Here is an 8,969-nt window from a genome sequence, read left to right as displayed (position 1 = left end):
TCAGACTGGTGGCTTCAAAGCAGAGATGAATATTTACACCATGGGAATGGGCAAACACTACAAATCAAGTCTTCCCTTCCCAGACCTGGTTGTTTATCAGAACACTATTACTTTGGGGAATGATACAATCCACAAAGAAGCAGGAGCTGGCAGAAGTGATGTGAGCTGCTAAGGGTCACAGGACTGACTGCCTGAAGGCAGAGTTGGTTTGACAGGGAGCCACCCAGTTCCCTTCACCTCCCAACAGTCCCATAGTACACTGCCGGAAACAGCATGGATCAGTATTTAAAGTATGTGTGTGTGTGTGTGTGTGTGTTTTTCATTCAAGAGCAGAACAATCCTCAAAACTAGAATCTAAAGAAAAATGAGCAGGGTGCCCATGATCGTTATTTTGCTTTATGTAGAGTCACAGAGTGACTTGGTGTACTAACTAAAGACAATCTACATGCGAAATGAAGCATTTACCAGACAGTTGTGAAAATCTTGTTTAAGGTCTCAGTTCTTCCTATTAGACAAATATTATGCTTACTATTTGTGCAACGATTTGTTAATTAAATTGCTGCTAAAAAAGTCTTTATTTTTCACCTTAAAATCAGCAGAATATCAATCTCCAATCAATAAGCACTGCCTGGAGGCATCTCCTGCTTCAAATTTGCTTCACAAATCTGCTGCAGGTAATTTACACCCAGTCAATAAGACATGTTTCAAAAGCCACTTTTCCTTCCCAACAGGCAACCCTGGTCTAATTTACAATTGGATAAGAACTGGCAAACTATACACACCCGAGTTAAATGTAATTTGTAATAGGATTTTTTTTTTTTAAGCAGTAGTGAAAGATTTGATTTCATCTGTTCGGTATGCAAGCAATCTTTGGCTATTTCTGGGACGAGAACTGGGAAACATAAATTGCTTTTGTTTCCCTTTCAGGCATAATTTTGTTGTTGTTGTTGTTGTTATTTGGGTGGGGAGGGGCAGGGCCTTTAGGGATGGGGGAAACATGATAATTGCCGTCTCTGGTAACACGTTTTCAGAGTCTACTGGTGATAATTGTAGAGGTGTTGTTATTGCTTGCTTTTTTTTTCCCCTAAAAAAAGGGATTCTGTATTTCAAGACAAATCTTTCCCTTGCTCTCTTATATTTGGGAGGTGGTAACAGCAGAGCAAGAGCTGTCAAATTTTGGCTGAGTGAAAGCCTTACAAATTAATCCCAGGGCTGAAATCTCAGCAAAGGTTGAAGTCTATAATTAGTGTTAGAAACTGCAATTAACTTATTAAGAAGCCCGGTGCATTTGGGGTACTTCTTGTGCCTCGGGTGGGCACCATCATCAGAAACATTCTCTGGGAAGTGGGTCTCTGAGCTCTCAGCCCCCTCCCTTTCATTCCACCAACTGCCAATTTGATTGGCTAAGTAGTTGGAGCTGCACAGTCCTCTCTTTTTCTTTTGGATTGATGTGTTTATTACTTTTTGTGACAGTGGCTCCCAAGGCAGATGTTCAATAAAGGGGGGAAAAAAATCTGATACAGGCCCAGGTCCGGAGAGAAGCAGTGGAGATTGCAGAAAATTGGGAAAGTTATCATAAGCATGGAGCTGTTATTGGCGATTTTGCTCCCAGCGTTTGTAGCTGTTGTGTTATTTACTCTTCTGCAGATGGGAACCGAGCAGGGAATTATTGAAAGCTGGGTTTCCTGAGTTTTAAATTGCACTTGTTCTATGTTCATCGTGCTGGCAACTCATCAAGGGAAGAGCTAAATTGAGGCTCTGAGAGGTGGGGGCTGCCTGTCTCTCTGTCTCCCTATCTCTGTCTTTTTTTTTTCTTCTCCAGAATGAGAATGGACATAGCTTCTAGGGAATGAGGTGGTGATTAATTGAAGGAGCAGGGTTGGGCTTGGCATGGATAAGTGATGTCCCAGTCATCTCTGGGGCTCTTGGGGACCCCAGCTTTTCACTTCCCATCAGTCTCTATGGCTCTGCCAGACCCTGCATTTCTCCCTCCTCACCCTTCCCCAATTCCTGCCCCCATGAAAATTCTCCTATTTCAGACAGACGTTGCTCTGCTGGGGACCTGGAGACAAATCCAGGGAAACTGACTTCTTCTAGAACACACCTCTAATCTTTCCTCACCCCTCAAAACTCAGATATGCAGACACAGAAACTTTTGAGAAAAAGCACTTCCAGTAGTCTAGGTCCCTCAAATTGACTTTAGGGCTCCCAGTTTCCTCAAACCTCCAGTTCTCTTGTCTAGCGAACTTCTAAAGTCACCCCAAAGATCATGTTTATCAGCTTTCTGCCCCTTGACTCTCTCTTTTGTGCCATCTTATTTTATTGATTTGTCACTGATTTACAAAACAATGTGCAGTTCATGAATATTTTCACACTAGGACATGTGTACATGCCACAAAATACCAGCCACCAAAGTCCTGGCAACAGTCACAGATATCAAGTTGATCCCATCTACTCCCCCCTCCAACCCCCAACACACCAACTACTACTTGGTGGTTTATTTTTGTTGGATTTTCCTAGTTTGCTTTGTTCATTTGTATCTCACCTATGAACAAAACCATTCAGCAACTCTACTTTGAAGTGTTGATCCGAAGAATAAGAAGACACAAGTTCAAAAGAATATAGGCCTGTTTATGTTTACTGCAGCTTTCTTTACAATAACCAAGACGTGAGAGTTGATTAACTGCCCGTTGATAGCTGAGTGGAAAGAGAACATATGCTAGAGGGTTGGTGGGGGAAATAGCACTGTGGTTTATACAGCAGACTTGCATGCCTAAGACACCAGAGGTTCCTAGTTTAATCCCTGTCTCTATCAGAAGCCAGAACTGAGCAGTGACCTGATAATAAATAAATAAATAAATATTTAAGTATGTAAATAGATAGTAAAGAAAAAAGAAAGTGTGATAGACATACTCAGGAGTAATTACTACTCAGCTACATAAAAAAGAAAAAAATAAAGATGGGACTCACTGGGTTGAGCACACACATTTTTACGTTTAAGAATTTAGGTTTCAGGAGTCGGGCTGTAGCGCAGCGGGTTAAGCGCAGGTGGCGCAAAGCACAAGGACCGGCATAAGGATCCTGGTTCGAACCCCGGCTCCCCACCTGCAGGGGAGTCGCTTCACAGGCGGTGGAGCAGGTCTGCAGGTGTCTTTCTCTCCTCCTCTCTGTCTTCCCCTCCTCTTTCCATTTCTCTCTGTCCTATCCAACAACGACAACAACAACAATAACTACAACAATAAAACAACAAGGGCAACAAAAGGGAATAAATAAATAAAATAAATATTAAAAAAAAAAGAATTTAGGTTTCAGTCCCTGGCCTCCGCCTACAAGGAGGCAGTTTCATGAGTGGTAAAACAGGGCTACAAATTTCTCTCTCTCTCTTTTTTATCCTCCTTTCCTTCTCAAGTTCTCTCCGTCCTATCAAATAAAAGGAAATTGGGGGGGGGGGAAGATAGCTGCCAGGAGTGGTGACATTGTCCTGCAGGCACCAAGCTCCAGAGATAACCCAAAGTGGCAAAAAAATAAATAAATAAGTAAATAAATAAAATAAGAATTGCCTTTTGGTACACCACAGATGGGGCTTGGGGTGCTTACACTCACAAAATCAGAGAGTGAGAAGTTAGTACCAGATGGCAGATGGCTCCTGTTAGTTTTCTAATTCTCCCTAGCATAGGAAGCTTGTAATCTAAAACAAACAAACAAACAAACAAAAAAACACCTTCACCATAGACCAAGAATGATTTAGCTTGGCAGTTAACTGCACTTGGAAAAGTTAGGCCCAAACAAACATGTTTGCAGAAATGATCCCTCTTTTCTTTATTTTCCTTTTCTTTAATTTTCTTTTCTTTTTCTTTCTATTTCTATTTCTTTCTTTTTTCCTTTTCTTTTCTTTCTTTCTTTCTTTCTTTCTTTTTTTTTTTTTTTTTGCTACCAAGGTTATTGATGGGACTCAATGCCTGTAAGCCTCTACCCATTCTTAAAAGTGGTATTTTTTTTTCCCCTTTACTTTATTTTTCTTAAATACATGGTTCTTAGGGATGGGTAGTGGCACACCTTTTTGAATGCACATATTACAGTGTTCAAAGACCCAGGTTCAAGCCCCTGGTCCCCATCTGCAGGGGGAAAGCTTCATGAGTGCTAAAGCAGTGGTGCAGGTGACTCTCTTTCCCTCCTATATCTCCCCCCTTTCCTTTCATTTTCTCTCTGTCTTTATCCAAATTAACTAAATAAATAATATTTTAGATACATGATCCTTTAATTTTTAAAAATTTTTATTCATTGGATGGAGACAGGAACGAATTGAGAGGAAAGGAAGAGATAGAGGGGGATAAAAAGATAGAAGAGATAGAAAGATAGACACCTGCAAATCTGCTTCCATTTGTGAAGCTTCTGCCCTGCAGGTGGGACCACGGGCTTAAGCTGGTTCCTTGTGCATAGTAAAAGTATGTGTTTAATCAGATGCATCCCTGCCTAGTCCCCCCTGACTAGATCCTTACAGAGAGGAAATTTAGATGCCAGACAAGAGGGCACATAGAGGAAAACAGAGTGAGAACCCAGAAAAGTAAGGCAACCTTCTATAAAATCCTAGGAGAGGAGCCTTGACCTTGAACTTCTACCCTCCAGAAATGTGAAGAAATAAACTTCCTTTAAGTGACCTGGTCTGAAGCACTTTGCTATGGTAGCTGGAGCTAAGTGATACAGAGGGGTGTCGGGAAGGGGGGGTTGTTGGGAAACCTGGAAGAAAATAATCAGAATCCAATGCACTGCTGGAGAAACTAAATATATGGGCACTGAAGTGGGAGAAAGAAGGTGGATGTGAGCAAACACCTAGAGTGTTGCTCATAAACTCTCATTCAGTGGGGATCTGCTCACGTCATTTGAAAGGCACTTGCTGAGAGAGGACCAGGCTGGTGCATTGAAGGAGGATTCCACACTTTGTTTCTTGAATGATGATAAGGGTCCTTTGGAACCTACATTTCTGTCTTTTTTAAAATTTTTTATTTATTTATTCCCTTTTTATGCCCTTTTTGTTTTATTGTTGTAGTTATTACTGTTGTTATTATTGATATTGTTGTTGTTGGATAGGACAGAGAGAAATGGACAGAGGAAGAGAAGACAGAGATGGGGGAGAGGAAGATGGACAACTGCAGACCTGCTTCACTGCTTGTGAAGCGACTCCCCTGCAGGTGGGGAGCCTGGGACTCGAACTGGGATCCTTATGCCAGTCCTTGCGCTTTGTGCCACCTGCGCTTAACCCACTGTGCTTAACCCACTGCGCTACTGCCCGACTCCCTCCCCACCTTTTTAAGAGAGAAAGTGAAGATCACCGCCCTACCATAGATGATGTTCTATTTGAGGTTTTGGGTTTTTAAAAAAAATTTCTTTATTGGAGGATTAATAGTTTGCAGACAACAGTGAAATACAGTAGTTTGTATATGCATAACATTTCCACGCAATAATATGGCCCCCACTAGGTCCTCCTCTGCTATCATGTTCCAGGACCTGAACCCTCCCCTGCTCACCCACCCCAGAGTCTTTTACTTTCTTTCTTTTACTTTCGTGCAATACACCAACTCCAGTCCAAGTTCTGCTTAGAGTTTTCCCTTCTGATCTTGTTTTTCAACTTCTGTCTATGAGTTAGATGATCCTATAGAGTTTGGTTTGTTTTTAAGCAGTGCCAAGGATTGAACCTAGGGCTTTGCACATGCAAGGCATGTGCTCCATCACTAAGCTGCCTCCCTGACCTGAAAAGGGAATTTCAGAACCTGCCAGTAACACTCCTACGGCCCATCAAATAGATCCAGTTTTTTGTTTGTTTGTTTTTCTATCTCCATGTTTAGCTCCTGTAGGATCAGAAACATTGGTGTTGATTTCCACAAAGATGAATTGATGGTATTTTTTTTTTTTTAAATTAAGAAACTCCTTACAAGCCCACATAATCAGCAGAGAATCTAGAGATAGAATGAGTAGTGGGTAGTTGGTTGGAGCTAGGAGGAAATAGCCTAAATAATGCTGGGAAAATGACCATTCCAAAAAAAAAAGAGGCAAACCTCCCTTGGATGTCTGCATCATATAAATCTAATAAGACAGAGTGAAAAATATTGGATTTATTTTTACAAGTTAGCTGTGACCTTCTGACCTCTGGAATGGATTCACTTCTCATGGTTCCTCTTAAGGGCCTTCGGGTGATGACTAACTCATAAAAATAAATCCAATATTTCCCCCTTAGCCATGTCATAGCCAATGTAGGATTTCAGATGATAGGGTAAGGGAGGTGGGTTTTCATTTCATTTGACCTCCCATTATGAGAGACACTGAGCCCTGAGCCCTGGTGGAGCCTCAAGCTCCTCAGCCTTTCCTGCTAACCGTGTACAAAGGAAGACAAGGCACCGCACTGGGGGCCAAGACCAGGGCAGGGCCTCATGTGGAAATGGTGGCCAGACAAGATAGCCGATGCCTCTGGAGGAAAACACAAGCTGATGGCCTGAGGGCAAGGGAAGCCTCCCTTGTTTAGGGTGAGGAGGTGGTTTGCTAAAATGACCAGCTTCTTTCTTCTCCTGTGAGAAGAAAAAAAACACCTTTGAAGGAGGTTCTTCCCAGTGAGAGCAAATTCAGTCTCAGAGTAGTGTAGGCAGGGCCTTCACCGCCCCACCCTCAGGTGGGAATTTCAACCCATGTCATCACAGGGAACATTAAACCAGTGCCTCCTGGTGGCCTAGCAATGACAATAACTGATGCTCTTTCTTTTTTTATTTCTTCCTCTTTAGGGGGAGCCCAATTCGTACTTGTTGGGACCCAGGCTCTCCAACCACCATGGGGAACGAGGTGCCATTCAGCTGCTGTCCAGTCTTCTCCCACTGACTTATTATTAAACTTATTTATTTATAACCAGATATTGCCCAGCTCTCGTTTATGGTGGTGTGGGGGATTGAACCTAGGACTTTGGGGCCTCAGGTGTGAGAGTCTCGTTGCATAACCATTATGCTACCTTCCCCAGTCCTAAATTAATTAGGAATTTAACTTTTATTTATTTGCTAGATAGAGACAGAGAGAAATTGAGAAGGGAGGGGGAGGTACAGAGGGAAAGAGGCAGAGACACCTGCAGCCCTACTTCACCACTTGTGAAGCTTTCCCCCTGCAGGTGGGTTCTTGCATACTGTAAGGTGTGTGCTTAACCACGTGCACTACTGCCTGACCCCAAATATCTATCTATCTATCTAAACAGAGTACTGATCATCTCTGGCTTTTGGTGGTGTGGGGGATTGAACCAGAGATGTTGGAGCCTCAAACATGAGTCTCTTTGCATAACCATTATGCTATCTACCCCCTTCCCCTCATGTTACTTTTTAACCAGAGCACTGCTCAGCTCTGGTTTATAGTGATGCAGGGGTTGAACCTGAGACTTTGGAGCCTCAGGCTTGAGAGTTTCTTTGCATAATCATTAGGCTATCTCTCCCACCCTTCATGTTAATTTATTTTGGCTGCCATTAGAGTCCTCAGAGACATCACAGAGGCCAGTGTCATGGAGTATATATTGCCTGCATTGTCTTTGTGGTTTCTGGTTTCAGTTCTGACATCTGAGTTCTTCATCCATTTTGAATTCATGTTGGTGTATGGTGTGAGAGAGTACTTTGGTTTCCTCCATTTGCATATGGACCTTTGATTTTCCCCAATGTTCCCTCCTTTCCCTGAAGCCAGAGAACAATCTTGAAGTGCCTGCCCAAGACTGCTGGACCCATTCCTTTCTGCCTCTTGGTGGGCAGTGGCCCTGTTGCTCGCACTCCCCACCCCTTCCTGCGGCTGTGCCTGTAGGGAGAACCCCACATTCAAGGTCTTCTGACTGCTGAAGTGGTTCTTTTTGGGGGTGGGGGTGGAGGGGAAATTGTGAATTCCCAGAAGCCAGGGGCTCTCCCTCCACATCCTGTATTTCCTTACAGATGTTCAATAATGGGCTCTTCTTTCCTGGAGCCCCAGGCTTGATCCTCTCCAGCTGCATCGCTGCAGGTCAGAGCTGCCTTCCCCCTTCATCCTAATCTTTAATATAAGCAATATCCTCCCAGCCGGTGCTCCTACGACAGCGGTTTGCCTTTGCGAGCACAAATTAAAGTGATGCCACCCCAGGCATTAATGGTCTTAGTAGAGTCAACATGGAGAGCACGGCGTAGTACCTATTTAATATAAAAAGTGACTAAGCAGAAGCACTGCCCTTCCAGCCAGGCTTGGTCTGAATACCAAAGAGACAAGCATGGAGGCTGGGAGTGCCTGGGAGGCAGGACGGGGGGGAGGAGCCCCGAACTGCCAATCACCTGCCAGCTCAGCGCCAGGGCTGGGGCCCTGGGACAGAAGGTAAAGGTCAGGAACTCTCTGCAAATATTTGGAGGGCTGTTCCCACGCCTGGTGGGTTTGGACTCAAGGTAATCCTCCGCTGGAAGGGGGCCAGTAATCCCTGAGCAAATGCCCGTCCTAACTGGTAACTATGGCTGAGCCCGTCTCTGTCCCCTGGGAAGGTCGGGGAGGGGAGCAGCAGCCAGGCCAGCACCCCAAGCAGAGGGTTGAATGGGGACACTCCTGCTAGGGCCAGTGTGAGACCTGGGCGCTGGTGTTTACACAGTCTTCTCCGTACAAGCATTTATGCAGCAAGTACCTGTGGACCAGACTCAGAACTAAGGGTGTACTTTTCAGAGACTGGAGACAGGGAGACAAAATTCCCGGCAGCCTCCTAGAGCCTGGTTGGTGGTGTTGGTGTTGGGGGGCGGGGGCGTCATCTAGTCTCTAAGCAACCTGAGGACAGGAAGCATATTAGATTTCTGTTCACTATATCAGACGCCCCCCCCCCCCCCCCAGCACTAACGTAAATGAATGACTTGTAATAATCTGGGGCCCCTCACCCTATCCCATGGGATTCAAGGATGGTTTCTTGGAGCTGATTTAAAGAGAAACCACAGAAAGCTGGGGGAACAATGTGT

Source organism: Erinaceus europaeus, chromosome 2 (assembly GCF_950295315.1).
Source record: "Erinaceus europaeus chromosome 2, mEriEur2.1, whole genome shotgun sequence".
NCBI classification, from domain to species: domain Eukaryota; kingdom Metazoa; phylum Chordata; class Mammalia; order Eulipotyphla; family Erinaceidae; genus Erinaceus; species Erinaceus europaeus.
The sequence above is the reverse complement of the archived record's forward strand: the minus strand, read 5'-3'. Positions refer to the sequence as shown.